The 20,995-nt window shown below is 27.5% G+C and overlaps 1 pseudogene across 1 annotated transcript in view; it reads left to right on the forward strand.

Annotated features, from left to right (window-relative positions):
* Positions 1–20,995, forward strand: part of LOC147816994 (voltage-dependent calcium channel subunit alpha-2/delta-3-like) — a 46,866-nt pseudogene that overhangs the window by 13,895 nt on the left and 11,976 nt on the right. Inside the window, exons 8-17 of the transcript XR_015429776.1 lie at positions 1,388–1,501; positions 1,611–1,689; positions 7,835–7,952; positions 10,581–10,631; positions 10,755–10,835; positions 14,891–14,971; positions 16,591–16,614; positions 16,696–16,767; positions 18,526–18,587; positions 20,736–20,815. The product of XR_015429776.1 is annotated as a voltage-dependent calcium channel subunit alpha-2/delta-3-like (transcript). The remainder of the gene's footprint in view (positions 1–1,387; positions 1,502–1,610; positions 1,690–7,834; positions 7,953–10,580; positions 10,632–10,754; positions 10,836–14,890; positions 14,972–16,590; positions 16,615–16,695; positions 16,768–18,525; positions 18,588–20,735; positions 20,816–20,995) is intronic.

Genomic DNA, 20,995 nt, shown 5'->3' on the forward strand with positions numbered 1-20,995 from the left:
AAGTTTTAAATATATTTTATTCATCGATATTTTGTTCTGACATTTTCACTCTAAACTTTGTTTTTGAACTTATATACATATTTGAGCTTAAAAATTAAAATGTGTTGTATATTTAGATTTTTTAAACATTAAAAGTTTTTTTTTTTTAAAGAATAAACTTAAGACTCATTCCACAATAACTAAATGTTTTTGAATTTGACTAAAAAAAATCTTGTGAATATGTGAGTATAGAGATCAATCTTTTATCTATTTAAAATTTTGAATTTCAAAAAAAGTTTTGAAAAAAATTTTTTTTTACAATACTTGGAAAATTTTACAGTTGAGAGAGGATTTTATTCGAAGCTGACTAAAATGCCTAGATGGTGTTTTAAAAAATCAATTCCGAAGTTGTTTTAGTATATTGCCTACTATTGTTTCATATGAAATGACTATGCTATTAGGAAAAATGGTAGTTTGTGGAATTTGGAGGAATTGGTTTTGAAATATACAAAAATATCAAGAATCTGTTTATTAGACATCTTTTTTTAATGATATAATTTAATCATTTAGAAAATAATATTCTATATTTTGTTTTTTTACAAACCACATAATTACAGAAATTTGAGTGTTTTCAAAATATTTAACATGTTTTTCCCCAAAGCTGTGAAATCTGCAATCAAATAATATAGAAAATTTAATAAGTTAGCGAAACCTGTTTACTTTCTCCAAATGTTTCCTTGTGTTAAGGATCTGTTCTACCAAAACAACTTAATTGTAACCGTCTGTTTACAAGCTTTCTCTTTACCTAAATTTAATCCACTGTAACACCTCAACTCCAGTGATCCATAAGGCACTACTAAGAAATCTAATCATGTATGTTACATAATATATTAAATTTCAACACTAAAAAACTTCTTATAGTCGCCTTGACAACAAAAGAATAGGAGCAACCATATTTAGAAATTTAACTAAATTGATATGTTCATGTTGTGAAGAGTAGTGTATTTACTGAGTGTTTGGACTGTTTTCCTGTGGAAAAGAAAAATATGTTTATTGTTTTGTACGTATAATGTGAGAGGCCATAGTAAGATTAGATATTTATCATTAGCGGCCTTGCATTAACAGAGTGGATTTGGATGTTGTAAATAATGGTATTATGGCTCTGAATTTGTTTTGTGCGAATTTTATGATTATTGAATAATTGCTAGCAACTTCACATGTATCATGATATCTAATTTGCTTTTCATTACAAAAAATTTGACTCCAGGAATGCACTATTTTTTTAATGAATTTTTGCATCAACTTTGGTATTGTTAACAGGAACGGATATTTTATCATCATCAAAATATTTTTGTTTTTCAATTGTTTTCAATCAAAACTAAAAATAAATTTTACTTTATTGTTGCAGTACAATCGATCTGGATTGGGTACTCAATGTAATCAAACAATTATGATAATTACCGATGGAGCTCCTAATACATTTGAAGACATATTTAGGCGTTACAATTACCCAAATTTACCTGTAAGTTTTCTTGTCATTGTAAGACAGCAGTTATCATTTAAATATAATGTTTTTTTTATAATTTTATTAAATGGAAGCAATCTTGCTTAATTTTTCTACTAATTTATAGGTCAGAGTATTTACATACCTAATTGGTAAGGAAGTTACTGAATCACATGAAGTAAATTGGATGGCCTGTGCAAATAAAGGTTTGTCTTTTTTTTATATATACATTTTTTTTTTTGAACTATGTTAGTACTTGGTTTTATCCAACCTAGTCAAATAAAATCAGGTTTGCATTGAAATAATGCTTGATTATAGTATTAAATTTACACAATCACCTTGTACAGTCCGCAAAAAAAAAAAGATATCACCCTGAATAACTTTCGTTCTAATGATCGGATTTTCACGAACTAAGTGTCAATCTTAATGGTTCCTGGGGGTGACCTCAATTATGCTAATTAACTAGTGCTAACTATTAATTAAGCTACGAAATCAGATGCAAAAACGTACTTTCTCTGAATAAACAAAAAAAATTTTTCACATATTTGGATTTTTCATCTTCAAAATATAAGGGGTAGCCGCAATCTGGGAAATGTGGTCCCCATAGTTTGGTCAAGAGAGCGATTCAAAGTTCGGGCCCCTTAATGTTAGTTTCGCTTTTTGCGTTTTCAGTCATATTTTAAAAACTAATGAGGCAATTCAAAAAAAAATTGCACCCACTCATAAAACTCATTTACCCAAAGATAATTTCATGAAAAAAATAATTTTTAATAATTATTTATTATTTTTTATTATTTAATTAAAGTGAGGATGAACAAAAGTTGAATTATAAGGTATGAATTTTTTTATACCATTTTAATCAACTTATTTTTCAATTGAAAAATCGAGAGTTTCAACTGTTTTTATTTATTAGAAGATGAGAAAAATTAAAATTAATTATTTAAAAAAAAATAATTTGGCGACAATGAAGAAATGATTAAGTGGGGCGATAAATATTAAAATGTGATAAACTTACGAGGAACTTAACTTTGTGCGCGTAGCGAAAATTTCATTCATATTTTTTTCGCTAATAATCGTTTGCAAATCTTATTATTTTTATTTTTTTTAAACTATAAAATACGATGTTTCTTTTTTAATAGTCTAAAATTCTATTTGCAATTTAGTAAAGAAATTTGAATAAAACATCTTATTGAATAAAAAACATTTTATTCAACGAATGTCGAGTTTTATACAGGCATGCTTCTGATAGAATATGATTATACACCAGATTGTGCTTATTTAATGTGATTATTTTTTAGTTTTTAGTTTTTTCTTCTCAATAACTGATACAATTTCAGTAGTATACATACGTATGAATAGATTTGGAATAAAATATTTATCAATTTCTTGAATAAATTTTTTATAAATATTAGTAAATTACGTAGTAAACCTATTTAAGCATACCTCACATCATCGCAAATTTCTCAACATCTTATATATCGTCTTAATGTTAGAAGTAATTTTTTAATCACCTGTCCGGAAGTGTTTCGCAAAACTATTTTACCAACTATTTAATCAAATTTTAGCATTTTTAAAAATCCTATTCTTTACCCTACTATGTTTATTATTTCTTCATTAATATACTAATCAATTTTTTAGTACTTTAATTTAGGTTTTCTTTAAAGTAAAGTTCCTCTTTAAATTATAGTCAAGTTTTTTTTAAAAGAATTATTGTCTGTTAGCTAAGAATAAAACCTTGTTAAGAAATTAAAATCATTCCACTGTTTACAATTATTTAATGCAAAACAGCTGATTATTTGCTAAGCATACTATTTTTTTCGAAAAAGGAATATAAATCATTGATAGTCTTTTTTTTTGTTTTGTTTCTTGTGACTTCAACATAGATTATCTAAAATAGCGTTGATGCTTTAGAAGTCACTACAAAGAGTCTAAAGATACCGAACATAAAAAGCTGTAGATTACGTAGCCAAAATTTTTAAGCGTCTTAAAATATCTCAGTAACTTAAATGTCGTCCTAACATCTTAGTTGTGAAATTAAATTTTTAATTATCTGACCACGCGTGATTCAATAATTATTTCATTATATCTTTTACTCTTTCTTTATGATTACATGTAAATTTTTTTCCGGATAATATGCTAAACTATTTTGTTTAATTTTTTTCTTTAGCACGATTCCCAAGATATTATTGTCGTATAATTCGTTATCAGGAGAAATGCCTCATTGCATTAAGCAGGAAATAATAAAAATTGAAATTTGTAAGAAGATTCCAAAGCCGAGCCAATTTTGGAACCATCTGATTTTTTTTAAAAAAATGCAATAGAAAATACGCAATTTCCGATCTTATTTTGATTAAAAATAAAAATAAATTAAAATAAAAAAAACGTGGCAAGAAGGCTAACTTACTTTTTTCAGAAATTGTGAAAGCCAATTTTTCCTATATTTCGTCAAAAGAGGATAAGAATGATATTGCTCCAAGGGACCTACTCAATAATTTCGCTATTTCCAGAATGAAATCTATTTGATCGAAACATATTTCCTTGAAAATTAAAACGGGAAAACAATTAATTTTATTATTTATCTAAGCTTATTCCATTTATTTCATGATAGCGGTATCAAGGTTAAGGATATGCGATGGAAGCCCCGTTTACTATTATACTAAAAATGCATTAAATCAGGTAACTTGAATATTTTATTTTAAGCAAATTATTTAATAATTTTAAGCAAATAAGGGTGTAAAAATAAACTCGATCAAAATACTCCGAAAGTATACCCTAAAATATATGAAGAATAAACTTTGGAATCGATATATAAAAAATACTTTTTCAAACAACTTTGAGTAGGACGGAAACGCAAACTTTTTTGAAGTAGTTGTCCTTGAAACTATTTAATTTCGATTCCTGGTGCTAGGGGACATTCCATTTCATTCCTTTTTGTGCCCCCATTGCAGTATCTTAAGGATCTTACGAGCTCTGCTTAAAAAGAGAGTATCAGATATATATAAGAAGAAAAAAAGTAATCATAGTAGCAGTATTTGGGGGTAAATGTAGCTTATCGTAATTGAAGAATATGTTGTGCGACATTTTATGGTGAATTTGCGAACGTAAGTTTCAGAATGTATCGAAACATGCTATTTGCTAATCATCTTTATCCAAAGAAAACCATGTAACCTAAATATCTAGCAGAATGAAGCGATTTTTTAAACAATGAATCATACAATTTGCAACATATTATTTCAATATTTTTTTCTTAAATATAACATGTTTCAATGTTTTTAAAATGCCACTAAACATTCAGAAATTCCTAGAGTTATAGAAAAAAGAAATATCGTAAATTATAGAAAACCTTGTGAATGTGTATTAGAATTACTATACAATCTACATTTTATTTTTCAAGCACTTTTTGTTTCTTCAAACTTTCTTGCCTAGAAGACTCGATTAAATCTGTAAAAATGATTATCCCTAAAATTTTGTATCTAGCTATAATAAGTTATGTCAATTTGAATTTAGTAAGAAATCCTCGAATAAATATAGCAAAAGCAACATATCTAAATAATATCAGATAAAATGTTCATGTATTTAAATTCTAAACGATTAAAAAATCATAAATAATTCATAAATCAATTCAAATTTTCTTTTCAAAGGAGATTTAAAAAAAAAATTTCTGCTTTTTACAGAAATCAGCTTAAAAATTGTCTATTGCCTTGAAACTTCGAGATATTTTCTATTAACAATTAATTAAACCTCTCCCAGCAATCACAGAACATTATTTCAATTTTTTTTACATTCAGAGTTCATTTATTAGGTTGCCTAGCAACCTAGTAAAATTAAGCATTAAGCTTTTGAATTAGTCAATGGGTTATCTTAAAATATTCATTTGCGCTGGCGACTTTTTTTGGCGGTTTTCTGGACTATCGCCAAATATATAAACCTCTATTGCTACCAAATTTTTTCAAAATTTTGTCTATCCCCCCAATTCAAGTGTCTAGATTCCAAATATGTAAAAAAAAAAATACATGTTTTATCAGAGAAAGTACGTTTTTGTGTCTGATTTTGTAACTTAATTAATAGTTAGCACTAATTAATTAGCATATTTGAGGTCACCCCCGGGAACCATTAACATTGACTTTTAGTTCGTGAAAATCCGATCATTAGAACGAAAGTTATTCAGGGTGATATCTTTCTCTTTTTTTTTGCGAACTGTACACTGCTAAGCAAAAAACTTGAAAATTGAGGAACATAAGTAATTATGAATTTCATATGTTTGTAACTTTTATTAAATTATGTGTAACTGACCTAACAAAAATCATAAATAAAACTTTAATCCTACTTCTCTGCATTGGTACTAGCTTCATGTGTCCATTATTTACATTTGGGGCTCTGTATCTAACCTTCCTATGATTTTAACTTGGTCTAGCATGTAACTTATAGCCTTTTGTACTACTTGATTTTGTCCAACTGACTAAATCTCAGTTTTATTCTACAGTGCCATTTAACAGAAAGGGAGAGTTATATTATTTTAAACTTGATGCGAAATCTGCTTAAATAATTGCTAAAAAAAAGGCATTATCAGATGATTTTACTGAAAATAAATCTTTAAAGAACAAAAAACTACACAGTAATATTGATGATGTAAAAATTAAAACTTTTATGATAATTATTTCGAATAATTACTATTGACAGAGAAATAGTCTGCACTCTCTTTCATTCATCTCTGAATAAAATGATGAATACCTACTTCTAGTTTCATGTCATATCTGATAAATGTCAGCAGTAATTTAATCAAAACTGACTACTCCCTATTTTATTCCTCTTCCCAATTTTGCCCATCTCTCCTATTTACAAAAAATTAGTGATCACGGAGATATTCATTCTCGTAGAAATAATTATTTTCTGAATTTTGAAATAAGTAGCATTAAGAGAACACTGAAATATAATGCAAGTTGTTTTATAGTAATCAATAAATAAAAACTGGAGAACAAGTTTTATTTTTTGTCAAAACTAGACTCTTAAGAAATTTAATTGTCACATTGTGTGCTGTCAGATTTTTATTCCTCCTCCTTTTAGTGACATGTCTGTTTCTATAACACAGATGTTTTTATCAATATATTTAATATGAACTATAATTAATAATTGAATAAATGTTTCTTAATGTCTCATATTTTGCGAATATCCAATATATGAATAATGAATGTCCTCTATATATTGTAATACAAATATAATTTAAGAAGTTTTACTTCACTATCTTTTATTATTATTAAATTAATAATTTTTTATTTAAAGTTCATAAGTTAAATATTTCCACAATCGTTTGACATATTTTTACATTTTTCTGCTATAAAAATTTATTAAAATAATAGTATTTGAGCATGTATCGGAACATCGTTTTTAAGTAATAAGCTAATAAACTCAGCTATATCATTTTAGCCGCAATTTTTATACCACTTCAGCTATACTACTTTAAAACTTGCATGTTTTTTGGATTTCTTTTAAAGCTTTAAGGATCTTAAAAATCATTTTTTAAACCTAAATTATTTTATGCATAATGCTTCATGATTAATAATTTTACACTATGCACTAATCTATTTTTTCATTGTTAATTTTGATGAAATTTTATTTGAGTTCTTATTACTATTTTTCTCATCAGTTTAAGAAAAAATTAGAGCCAATCTAATTTTCAAAAATAGTACTTGGTATAATTTCTTATATTTACTGCTTTTAAACAAAATTCAGGCAACTGGCCTCAACCTAGCAGAATGGAAAGATAGAGAATTTGAACAAATTCGTATCAAACTAAATCAAATGCGAATTCATCAGTGGCATTCTGCCCAAGAAGATGAAGATTATGCTGATCCTGATAGTACACCTGAGCCCGAACACGAAACAAAAGAGATTAGGGTTTGTGTTTTGTTCTAAAGTTAATGACCCTATGTTTTGCTTGATTCCCAATTCAAATCCTGATGTTTGTTGTTTCTAGTAAATTACTAAACAAGTAAATTACTGAACAAGCAAATGATTTCAAATTTCATGAATCCATACCCTGTAATTTCTAAGTTTACCTTAACATTCACTGATTCACTTTAGGGTCTTGAAGAAAACCTTTAATCTCATTTAGACTGATGAATTAATTTTAAAAAATTAACTATAGCGAAGGAAATTGTGTTTTTTAATAAAAATTATGAAAAATAAAATTAGTTTTGAACTAATCTTATTATTTTAACTTTCTTTGATTTTTTATAACAAGCAATGAAAATTGTGTATAAAACTAAAATTTGGAATGATGCTTTTTTGCATTATTATAATGGAAGATGTCTTTTGTATTACTTGAAATATTAATGGATAACTCTTTAACAGTGTGCTTTTGTTATATTTCTCTGCATGCTGCATTCTGGAATTTTACATTATCTCATGAAACATTCTGCGTGTGCTATTTATGTATTAGATTCCTCGTAGTAGGTTCAAGAAAAAACAGGTGTGTACCCTATTATGTTCGAATTGTAATTTATACTATGTGTAATTATTCTATTTTTACCCTTAAAACCTTTTTAAAAATTTTGTTTCATTATTTGGCTTGTATTTTTCCTGAATTTTTAAATGAAATATATCTGTAATATGATTCTGTCTTTAAAAAATGTAGTTATGATTTATTTATTTATATGTATGTTACTGGAAATATATAAAGCATCTACATAATGTAGGATGCCTAGTGTTTTGAGGCAAAGTATGAAACATGAAAATTATTATTACAGGGAAACCTTGGTTAAGCAGACACTCTTGAGACTTAAAAAATTGCCTGTTAATGAGAGTTGCCCATTTACAGGAAAGGTACACTAGCAACGAAGGCTAAGGCCATTAATTGTTTGGAATAATTGATGGCATTAATTGGATTTGAGATAAAATAATTAAATTATCTATAATAACTATTCACATTGATATTTATTTAAACTTAACATAATTATAACAACAACAAAAAAATATCATTTAATATATACCTTTGTTTTATATTTATCTAATTGAAAATAAAGATGTGAAGTTTTTTTAAGCTGCTGCATATCACTATTTCTTCGTGATACAGTTTTAAATCATTTAGCCTTTTTGTATCGATTTCATCAGTTTTGGATAGATAAAAATAGATATATACCCTCTAACACCTCTCCACCACTTGATAGAAAGCATTGCAATACCTCTTTAAAGGTAAACCATTCTATATCTCTTTGAAGATAAAACGTTCTATAGAATACTTGTACATGCCAGAGAATGCCTGAATATTATGTAAAATAATGTTTAATCATTTCATTCTTTGTGGGGCAATTCTAGGTATTATGTAAAATACCGAATTTCATACATTGCTAGTAGCGTGTACAGTAGAACCTCGATTGCTCGTTTCCCGTTGAACAATTCATTACAATGTATAGATACGGGAAAGTGGCGAATGCAGGTCAACAAAAATATTAAATAATGACCTGAAAACACATAAAAAGTTCTAAAGAAATAATAGACTGGAAAATCAATAAATTTAAAATAAGTATTAAAATTTTAATTGAAATTTTCTTGCTGCAAAAATATTTAAGATGCGAAGGAAAGAAGAATAACTGATTTATATATTTATTTAAAATATTTGGAACTATTTCATTGAAAACAACACTCCTCTAACAACAACTAACTTTTGACATTTTCGACAGATTGTTCTTCATCTGTATTTCCGTGTGGCTATGGAAAGTCTCTCATTATTTTGAAAGCATTTCGCAAATGTTGGCAGTGGTTGTGGTTCCATTTCATTCTCATCAGTATCACTTTGCACTTTTTCAGCTTCTGCAACCATTTTTCAAGCTGACAACTCCACAAATGTCACCATTTTTATGAAATGAATTCATAAACATCAAGCGTGATTATTGAGGCGTTTTTCCCAAACTGTAACAAATCCTTATCTTCTTCTCCATCGGTATCATCAGAAATTACTTCTATTTTTTTTCTTATTGATATTTTTTTTAGTGTTGTAAAATTTCTGAAAAACAGATGTGGGAATCTGCCTGTTTCATAACAAAAACTGATATTATTAACATTATAAGAATAGCATTTGGGATAAAACTGTTCAAACAAGACGATACATGGGGGAACATTGGATTGAGGTTCTACTGTGTCATATTTTATTTTTAAGAGTTTTCAATGTGATTAACAAAGCTCTTAGACAGGAAATTATAATATTACAAAATTATTATAAAAATGATTGATTTTTGAAATCAAAAACATCAATGTCATGTTTATTATTTCTTAAAATAATATGCTAAATATATTAAAATTCCAAACATCATTAAAGCTTGCGCTATACTTTTTTTAACTTTGTACGTAACTATTGAGTTTGTAGCAATTAGTCTAAAGTACTGCAATGGTGTATTTTGCTCATCATCCGAATTATTAAATTACTGCAAAAAAATCTGAAAATAAACACCTGTTTTAATGAATTCCATACAATTTGATGTATTTAGTCATCTAGGCTCTTTGTTTATAATGTCTTTTTTTACATTCTGAGTTTTTTTCTTAATTTTAATTCTCATTTTGTAGAATGCATAACCTTGGATAGAATGTATAAAGTAGTATAAGAAAGCGAAAGTAGATAACTTCAAACTAAAACAAATGAAAAAAGAATCTTTTGTTTAACATGCCATGCATATCACAGCATGAATTTTTGTTAATAATCAGCTGCTTTAATAAGGATTTTATTTTATTATTATTGCATTATCTAAGTCTTTTATTGTATTTATTTATTTTTGCATACCATGAATCTTCCACGAAATTTGATTCTTTTTTCCCTGCAACGTTTTTCAAACCCTAGCCTGCACATAGCATTTTAATACATTTTATTTAGAAAATAAAATTAGTTAATTATTATTTAGAGCATCTAAAGACAAGAATGCAAAAAGACAAATGGTTGAATGAATGTTTGCTTTAACAACGTTTTGGTGTTAATAATTGTTGGTTTTTTTGCAAAAATCTTTATTTAACAAATCGAAAAGTAGTGCCATTAATCTCTGTAATAAAAAAGCTAGGTTATTTTTATGTAAATAAGTTTATAATTCTAATGAAGTGTTGCTCTTTTCAGCCTCTTCAATTAATGACTACAGTTGCCACTCCAGTATTTGATAAACGCAATGTAAGTATACTGGCCTAACGTTGCAAACTGTGAAACTTGCAGCATATTTCCCTTCTTTATTCTTGTAAGAGTTTTTTTATTATTTATTTATTTTTCTGTGAGTTGAAATAAACTTTCTCTTAGATCAAGTCTGCTAGTTTATTGGGAGTGGCTGCTACTGATGTTCCTATCAAGGAAATTACTAAATTAACAAGAGCTTATAAGGTATCTTTCATATTCACTATATACATTAGTATAATTATTTGTGTCAAAAAAATCAAATCAGCTTTAAACTTGATTTTCTTTTTACAGTATAGTAAATTAAATATAAATAATTTTTTAACATTGTTTAAATCAGTATGTTTTTAAAGTATGTACTGATTTTTTAATAATTCATTTTTCCTAATTTTTTTTTTTACCAAAAGTTTTCAAGTTTAGCTATTGAACCTGAAAAACACTATTGCTTTGAATTATTGCCCTTATATAGTTTCATTTATTGCGTTTTTATTTTATTTATGCTTTTTTTTTAATTCAACATTTTTCAGCCAAGAAGCTATTTTTTCACATAGAAACAGTTTTTCGTATCAAAATTACAATGAATTACTAAGAATCAAAATTTATTAAAAGTGCATAGGGTTCTCATTTTCTGATAAAACTTGATTCAAGTTTTAAAGGCTAGCATTAGTTTTGCATGAAAAAAAGGTTTTGAAGGGAAAAAAAGGCCAATATCACCATGATACTAATTGCAACTGATTCTGAACTCTGCATTTTTTTTATTCAGAATGTCTTTTATATCGATCACTCAGTGCGATAATATTTAATGCGCTGAAGCAAATTTTGACCAATCGCAGAATTGGTTCTGTTCGTATAACTTTTTTCTATTTATTTTTTAATTTTGATGATCATGGCAGTAAGATTGCATTTTTCTTCTTATGTGGAATTTTTAGTACTTGATATTAAGTGAGGTTTTTTTTTTCTTAGAAGATTAAGGAAAATATTAGCGTATGGAAAACGGCTGTTATTAATAATTGCTGTTTATTATTTTTGACAATCAAATCTTCTTAATCATATTTTTTTAAGAGAATTTATTTTAGAGCATTAAAATATTCACTATGTGTTTAAGAAATTTTTATGCATTAATGGAAGAATATACTTAATCAAGTTATTCACTTCTGCAATATTTACTATTTGCTTTGCAAGTTCTGTCCTGTACACCACTTCACTGTTTATTTTCTGATTTCACAATGCAGAACAAACTACAAGTCATTATGTGACTTTCTTTTTCTATTTCTAACTGTCATAGGGTCAATAAAGTTACCTTACAGTTTTTTCAATGTATACTATTCAAAACTGTACATTTGAAAAGAAGTTGAAACTATCTTAGAAATCCAATTATCAGCAAAATTAAATTTTTTGAATGAATCTTCTACAAAAAAATTTTTTAATCTACTTTGTATGCTTGAAATTATTTTTGTGGTAGATAATGTTGAGTGTGTGACTCATTCTACTTCTACTACATGTTTGAAATTTGATGTCTTTAACTATTCTGTAAATTTAAGGAAAAAAAAAATATCTGTATTTTCCTGTTTGACTTTAAATAAAGTTTCAAATTTTAAAAACATAATAATTTGCTTGCCATAAAAACACACACACATCCCCTTATTAACTAAAACAGTTTTACTAATATCTTAAGATTTATATTTAAATTTATCTTAATTTTACTATCGCAAAGTAACATTTGCATTTATTTTTATTACATTTATTTAAGAAATTGTAGGGGCAAGAACTAAGTTTCAAACCTATGTTGAACATTTTTACGTTGCTTTTTTCAGACACTTGTTATTTATAATTTCATATGGCGGTTGCAGTGTGTGTCGTATTTCATGTATTGTTAAAAGTTTGTATTATGTGCATAAAAATATTTATTCTTTTTTTTTTAGATTGGAGTCAATGCTTATTCATTTGCAATTACAAATAATGAGCATGTACTTTTTCATCCAGAGCATAGACCAGGGATGGGCAAACTATGGCCCGCGGGCCAACTGTGGCCCACCGGAAGGTTTTATCCGGAAAATTTTACAAATCATTACCAAAAGCTAGTTTCCAAAATTTAATATTTCATGCCCAGAAAATCAGCTCTATGTTTGCTTAATCTTATATATGTGAACAAGAGTTTTCAACTTTGAACCTTAGAAAGAATCATTTCAGAAGTGGACTAACAGAAAAGCATTTAGCCTTGTTCCGTAAAATAGGCACATCTCACTTCGAACCTTAATATATTAACTTTTAAAAACGAAATCGCAATTTCATTCATCTCACAAAATATTTAAATTAAAACTTGTATATCGCTTTTTTTTTTTAAATTTTGAAAGTCTTATTTGTCCCACCAAAAATTTTTTTTCTCGATTTTTGGCCCTCAACCAAAAAAGTTTGCCCATCCCTGGCTTAGACCATTGGTAACTTTTTTTCAATGCTACTTAATATCACTTGTTTATTAAAATGTTCTGAACTAATATCAGTACTTATTTCTTAAATTAAATTCATTTCCTATAACTTTTTCTAAATTTTAATGTAATTTCTTTTGTCTCATTGAATAATTTCTTCTATTACTTTAAAAGAAAATGTTGTGCAGAATTTTTCATTCATATCTTAAACAACTCGAATCATTTCTCAATCATCAATTTATTGATTTCAAATTTTGTAAATATAGCACTTTTCAACATCCTTCAAATTACTATTCTCTCCTTTCTTTGTTCTTTATTATTTTACGTATTAAGCAAACTGTGTATTTCCTCCTCATATTAGGCACTGTAATAATTATTATATTATAGGCACTAATCTAAATAGGAATGAGAGTTAAAATTTTTGAAGGAGAAAAAAACTTTTGTCTCTTATAGATTAGCTTTATATTTCCTATTTATTGTTTTTATGATTTATTTTCTGACCAATTTTTACTTTTTTTGAGATTTGACAATATAGATTCGAACTTGCATATATGTTATCTATATTAATTCCTTTAGTAGTTTTTTTTTTTTAATCATTCTGGAATTAGATATGCTCATAATAAAACATATGATATATGGTAGCAAAATAAGAAAATGGAACACTTTAATAACTTTTGATCTGAGTTTCGTGTACTACAACATGCCTGCCAAGTCTCCTGTTTTTTTAACGAAGGCTCCTGTATTTTATGACTATCTCCTTTTTACCCATATAGTTTTCCATATCCAAGTTTCTCCATATATGTTGAATAAATTTTTTTTGTTGAAAAAATGGCGATAAAATATCCTCTGATGTCAAAAATACTTCTTAGTCCTCAACAGATGGTGCTATTGCCAGTAATGCAGTATATTGAGTGTTAATAGTTTAAGTAATTATAAATCATGATTTAAAAAGATCTTCTTTAGATTAAGATTTATTTACTTATTTTTTACTTCGTTAAAGGTAAGTGCTTATATTATTTCCAATTTTGACTTACATCATTATGCTTGATGTATCAAAACTTTACTTGTAGCCTAAAAAAATGTCACTAGTAAAATCTCCATTATTTTATTTCTCCAATGTTGGCAGGTATGCTACAATGCAATCTTAATGATTTGAGGAACTAACTTTAAATACGCTGAAATGCTTGTCAATTTCCTTAAAATTTAAATCAAACACACAAAAATATACTTTCTTTGATTAAACCATAACTTTTTACAGCTCATTGGAATTCTTGGCACTCAAAATATGGGGAAAGCTGAAATCTTGAAAAATGATTTCAATGATTAAGAAAGGAGTGTGATTTAGAATTTGGTCCCTTAATATTAATTTGACGTTTTGAATATTTCACCATATCTCTGGAACTAATTAAGAAGTCAAAAATATTTTACACACATACACGTCGAGCTCTCGTTTATCCAAAGTAAAATCTACGTAAAACAAAATAATTAAGCGTCCATTGTACGAGAAGCATCTTAATAACCATTATTTTAGCAGTTTTGAGGGGAAAAAATTAAGTAAAATACATTGCAATGCAATATGTAGATTTTATTGCAGTGCATATTATGTTTACTGTATTTCAGATAGTACTTTGTATAAAAATAATTTTACTAAAGAAAGTAATATAAACAATTTTTTTCTAATGAAGTAATTGAGAAATTAATTGCCTTAAAAATGTAATTGGTTCATTAGTACAGTTTTAGTATGCCAAGACCTTAATAATTTTTTTTAATTGAAGCATTGGATTGAAATGCAATCTTTTGTACTATTCTGGGATGATATGAAATATTTTCTTATAGTTTCAAGAGTTACTTAAGCCAGGATACAGAAATGTCGACCTAACAGAAGTTGAATTAGTTGACACAAATTCCGGTTTGTATGTAAGTTATTCTTTCCTATTTTTTGTTCTCTGTGTTAATATCCTTGAAAATTTCAATCTTATTAACATAGCCAACTCATATGATTATTTTTTGTCAAAACAAAGTTATAGTTTTAAGTAGCTTTATATAAATTACTCCCTCTGTTTTGAAATACATCAGTAGTCTTTCTCTTTTTTTTTTGACAGTCTTAGTTTAATTGCTTAAATTTGCCACAGTGTTTTGTCTTGTATTATTAAACTCCATATTCAGTCTGATCTTCTTTGTTAAAATTATTTTCTGGTTTGCAACTTTAATTTGACTTGTATTTAGGAATTTATAAAAACCCATAAAAATTTCAGAGTGAAGACGCAATAATGCTGTGAGTTATTGGAAAAAATTAAGAAAATTTGATACTAGTCAATGGATTTTCAACCGTAGCCATTTTTTTAAACATGTTTATGTTTTTTCAAAAAATGAAAATTTTAAGCAATTTAAAAAAGGTGTTGTTATTAATAATTTAAGTCATTTCCCAAAATATGGTAAACGCTGCAGTGTTCATATCTAAAATGAAGAAAAAATTTAAAAAATAAGGCTGCAATAAAGTAATTTTTAGAATATAAAAAAATATTCAGAATAATTCTATGTTTATTTAAAAAAAATAATAACCTGCTTGCTAATGCACGCGGGTGCATTTTGGACGAAAAAGTGCCAATTCGGTTGCAACTGACAGGCAATTTTTTATTCACAATTTGTTGTATTTAGTCGCCTTGTATCCAGTGCTGGCCCTTAATTGTGACTTATATTTCTGTACATTTTTAACTTGTGTAATTCTGTAAAAATTAATGAAAAAGGACAAAAAATTTTATTTTCATGTTACATCTTAAGTTATTCTTCACTATCAAGCTTGCTATTTTGAAATATTGACTTGAAACTCACCACTACTCCTTCATTAAAGACTTTTTGTTTGAAAATCTTGTTTTGCATTGCTTGTAGAAGAAATGGGAGACTTTAATCCATAATTCAACTAATACTGGTAGTATTTTTCCTCAATAATCTAGCTGCTGAGAGTTAGGTGCTGTATACACATCGATTTTCTTTATTAGATGGTGTGTGTATATTTAATACTATGTAGTTTATAATTTAATAAATGGTATATTTATCTCTGGAAACAGTTTCCGTTTACTATAAATTGTGTCAGAAAACTGTGTGCTCAAACTGCTATAATTTTAAAAAAAACTCATTATCGAATATTTTAGTAATGGCATTATTTTAACCAAGGGTGTACAACAGTGCATAAATGTTCTGGAAAATTCCCTGACTGATCTGGTAATTTAAACTTATAAAATTTAGCAGAGGTTGGAAATTCTATTTCCATGAACATAATAAAACACTTTTATATGAGACTGTGTGTAATTATGGACATAGCATCAAAATTATTACATTTCCTATAAACCCTGAATATTTTAATTTATTACATTTTGTTTGCATGGAATTTTCATTGAAGTAATCTAATCCTTATGATAGATTTGACAGTTATTAATTTGTAATGCTTGCAAATTTATTACTTTTTGTATGTGTTCATAATCAATTGTTTATTTTTCTTTTTAACTGCAACTTGTATTTTTTATGTCTGTTCCAAGGAATTTGAAGATCAGTTGCTAATAGTAAGTATGAAATTTTATTTTATTTTAAAATTACTTTTAAAACTGGTTTCCGTTACTAATGAACTTTTTATGTTGTTTCAGATAAGAAAAAACATGGTAGACAGAAGAATAGGTTGGGGGAAAATGGCTGTAAAAATTCCAATTGAAGGCTTTGCAAGTAGTTCTCCTTAATTAATTGTCAATAAAATTTGAAATTTTTTATGACATCAAGTAACCAGAGAAGTTTTGCAACTTTTTTTTATGTCACTCAATTTTTTTTAGTGTTGTATTCACTTAGCTTCGACATTTCCCCCAGTTTATGTTGGTGTGCTCAAATTGTTTCCTCAGAAAAATGGAACTTATTTAATTTCAGAGAAACCCTTTTTGTTAGTTACCCTTTTCCTTTTAACAATGACTTAAGACTGGAAGGAATTTGAGATACCCTTGTGTAGTATTTCACCTTAATGTTTTATGCAGCAATGTTATGTTTTATAAAGCAATAGAAGTTAAAATAATACTTTAAAAATTTTTAAATGGCCTTAGATCAGTATGCGTAAAGAGACATACAAAACTACTCCTGTGCAAAACTATTAGATGCCCAATCCTTATCTATACATCTGAAACTTAGACTCTCCCGAAGAAAGAAGCTTATGTTAACCATCTGTGGAAAAAAAAACATCTTGCAAACCATTTTTGGCAAAGTCAAAGAGGGCACTTTCTACAGAAATTTTCATAATTTATGAGGACATAGATATAATAAAATTTGAACAATGAGATTTGTTGGGCGCATTTGCTTAGATACAACTAGTCCAACTCATAAAATATTCTTACACAAACCAGTTGTTAGTAAAGCTAGAGGACATCCAAAACTTGAATGACTCAATCATTGGGATTTTAAAATAATCAGCATTTCGAACTAGTAAGATCTGGTGACAAGAAAAATGACATGGAGAAATTTTCTAGAGAAGACTATGTCCCACCCTGGGCTGTCGTGCCAATGATGATGATGTCATTAACTAAAACTTCTTATGGGGAAAATGTAGCCAGTCCAAGTGTATTGAAATTAGCTCAACTCAAACTAGTGAGCTCAAACTCACTCTTTGAGAGTAATCCCAAAATCTTTTGATTTGAGCAAAAGATTTGATAAGTAAAAACGCTGAGAATTTCTTAAAAGCTATTTATAAGGCCAATATTTACTGACATATAGAATACATTATTTAAAATTAAATATTTTCAGGCCGTGATATTAAAAATTTCTAAATTCTTAATGCTCTTTGCATATATTTTATACCAAATAACTTAACTAAACAGATTCTTGTATGTTGAAAAAATATATATTTAAATTTTATAGAAAGTTCTCCATTAGTTTCTGAAAACTTTGTTTTTGTTTTGTTATAATGCTGGTATCGGGGTTTGGTTGAGCCTGTCTCATCTGTAATGCATGCAAGTAATGTTATTTGCAATTCGCCTCATCTAAATGAAACTAAAGTTTTCTAGTTGCTTAGCAATTTCTAAGAAACTGTTTACATTTTATTCTGTCACAGATTTACTTGCTGGAGAAAAAAAATTAAAGTAAATTACAATTTTTTGTGAACATGAATTTTTTTATTGAAATATTATTCATAACCATATTTAATTATTAAAAAAAAATTTATAAAGATAATAATGATAACAAATAATGTATTATTTTTCCCAATAGATTTCATAAATTAAATTTTTGCATTCTTTTAATTTGTGATAATGAAGTGATCTAATATGATCTTAGAATTATCTTGCTATTTAGCAATCGATTAAGATTTTAATATAATTCATTTTTATGAATTTTTCTTACCTTTATTACTGCTTTTGTTTATTATACAAATAATTTTGCTGTTTCCTTGGATTTTTTACTTTGTTACTTATTTTAATGTTCTTTTTTTTTATCTGGAGCAGAAAAGAATTGTTACTCGGAATAATTCTTACTACTATGGACCTATTGATGACACTCCTTTTTCGTAAGTGTTTGAGTCTTCCTTCATATTGTCTCCAGAAATAGTTATTGTCTAGTTTCTATGTTGTTATGTTTCTCATATTTTATTAATATTGTTTATTTTCCTTTAAACTCTTCTATAGTAAAGTTAGCATGCTTCCCTTTATGATATTTTCTTCAAAAGTATTTTATTGTAATTATGATTATAGTATAAGAAATAGTGTAGAATGGCGAAGCAATTCTCCTGGGTAGAGACCTAGAGCCAGATCACTCCTAAGCTTTATTTTCCTTGGTGCTGTAGCCCTAAATTTCCCCCATTGTGCTAATGCTATCACAGCACCCCCACCCACCCCGTTTCAACCTTCTTGCCACTGCCTAATTTTCTTAAATTACTTTTCCCATTGTGCCTGGTACCTACCATTTAACTGTAAAGGTAAACCTTAACAAGCTCAAATACCTGGATCGACGCATATTCCATTGTCGATCGTGCTCGAAGTAAGATTTAGCTTAGACTTAAATTTATGCAGCCTAATTCATTTGGATAAGTTAATCACTTTTACATATAGTAAGAAATAGATTTATTATAGAGTGTACGTAGAGGGGAGCAGATGCTTCATCTGAGGTTCCCTCTGTCACAATGGAATTTGTGAACATTCCAGTGTCTCTTCCAAAATAATGATAAAAATTGAGAGAATTGTTTTTAAATAAAATAAGTTCCCTTTGAACGAATCTATTCTCCTTCATCTCCACACTTGCAGGGATAGTCTCAACATGGAAGTGGGAATTGACCACTGGTCGATCCTAGTGTGATGTTTTTTATGATGCTGCCCCCTGTCTTGGGATTTTATAGCCAACAGTGGCTTCCTTGCTACTGCTCCTTTTTGTTAGAATCAAAGCAGTGACAGCTCTATCATACTCATGCATCAATGTTTCAGAAATTTCATCGTGTCCTACAAACATTCAAGAAACCTGCTGCATTGTAACTACATTGTCTGTTACCCAAGTTGTGGTAGAAAAGCTATTCTTGTTATTTAGTGAATTAAGATCAGTTCTAAATGAAAGTTTATTAGATTCAATTATTTTCTTAAGAATGAACAACTATCTGAACTGGGAATTATATTAAATTTATATTTTAAGTGTGAGCTGATGATTACGTTATTTTTTATTTATTTGCTTATTTTGTTTCTCTTTGTAATAAAAGTTTCAAATCTGAAATTAAAAATCACATATAAATATATATTAAAATTGTTGGAGCCTTAGCGAAGCCAAAACATTAAAAAAATTTCTGTTATGAGTCCCTTTCCGAGCGATTGATGAGTGTTAGAAAACAGGAGGCAGAGTCTTTTACTATATCTGATGCCCCTATATCTATACTAAAAGTTCCATTCAATGTACACTTCACAATTTTTTTACTCATTTACGGTAATGAAAAGTTTTATTACATTCAATTTCAGAATATCTCTAGACTTTGTAAGGTCTTAGGCACAGCATTTAGCAGGTCCTGAAGTGTTCTCTTTCTCTGCTGTCCCTAAGAAAATAAATCATTTAGGACCCAAGATTTTTGCCAATATTTTCAAAATAAATATGGATATTTTTCTATTCCAAATTCCAGTCCTTAAAACTAACAGCATTTTATTGTAGCATTTATCATACATTTTATCGTAGCATAACATTTTATCGACTTTTATTCTTGAAATTTCATCATTCTCTCTCATAGAAGTATGGAATTTTGTCTACAAGGGTTTGTTCAAATAATTATGTAAAGATATAGAAATAAAAATTTTCTAATTCTATAATTTTAACTGAGAGTTAAAGCTTAACTTCTTGGAATATGCAGGATAGATGTTTATTCCTGATATTTGAGCACCCAAACATTTTGATTTTCTACATTACTTTATTTCTGGAAAAAGGAAAAAAAAATCATTATTGGTATTAGCAATTGTGAAAGTTAATAACAAAATGCTAATTGTCCATGAAAGTTATTCAAAATAAATATGAAAAATTCTATTACCAAATGGAAAAAACAAAATAGAAAAATTTGTTTTGAATTCTTAACTTCTATTTTGTTGCCATCTGTTTCGATTCTTTCATGCTGAAAATTTAAGTTTTCTATATTACTGTTATTACTTATCAAAGTGTTGACAAAACATTTTTATTTTATTGTATCTTATAGATTAGCTGTTTCTTTGCCTGAACCTTATGGCCATTATAGAGTAATCAGAAAAGTTGAAGTGAAAAGAAAAGAAGAAGATTGTAGGTGTTACTTTTTGTCACCAAAATTATATTTTATTATGTAATTTTTCAATATTTGAAAGCATTTAGATTTTAGGGATAAAAACATTTTGATTATAAAATATTTAGATATTAATTCAATTTTAGAATGTGTTTTAGGACTCTATTTAAACATAAACCCATATGCATATAAGAAGCAAA

This window comes from Parasteatoda tepidariorum, chromosome 1 (assembly GCF_982258835.1).
Source record: "Parasteatoda tepidariorum strain Cologne lab strain chromosome 1, Ptep-v5.0, whole genome shotgun sequence".
Classification (NCBI taxonomy): Eukaryota; Metazoa; Arthropoda; class Arachnida; order Araneae; family Theridiidae; genus Parasteatoda; species Parasteatoda tepidariorum.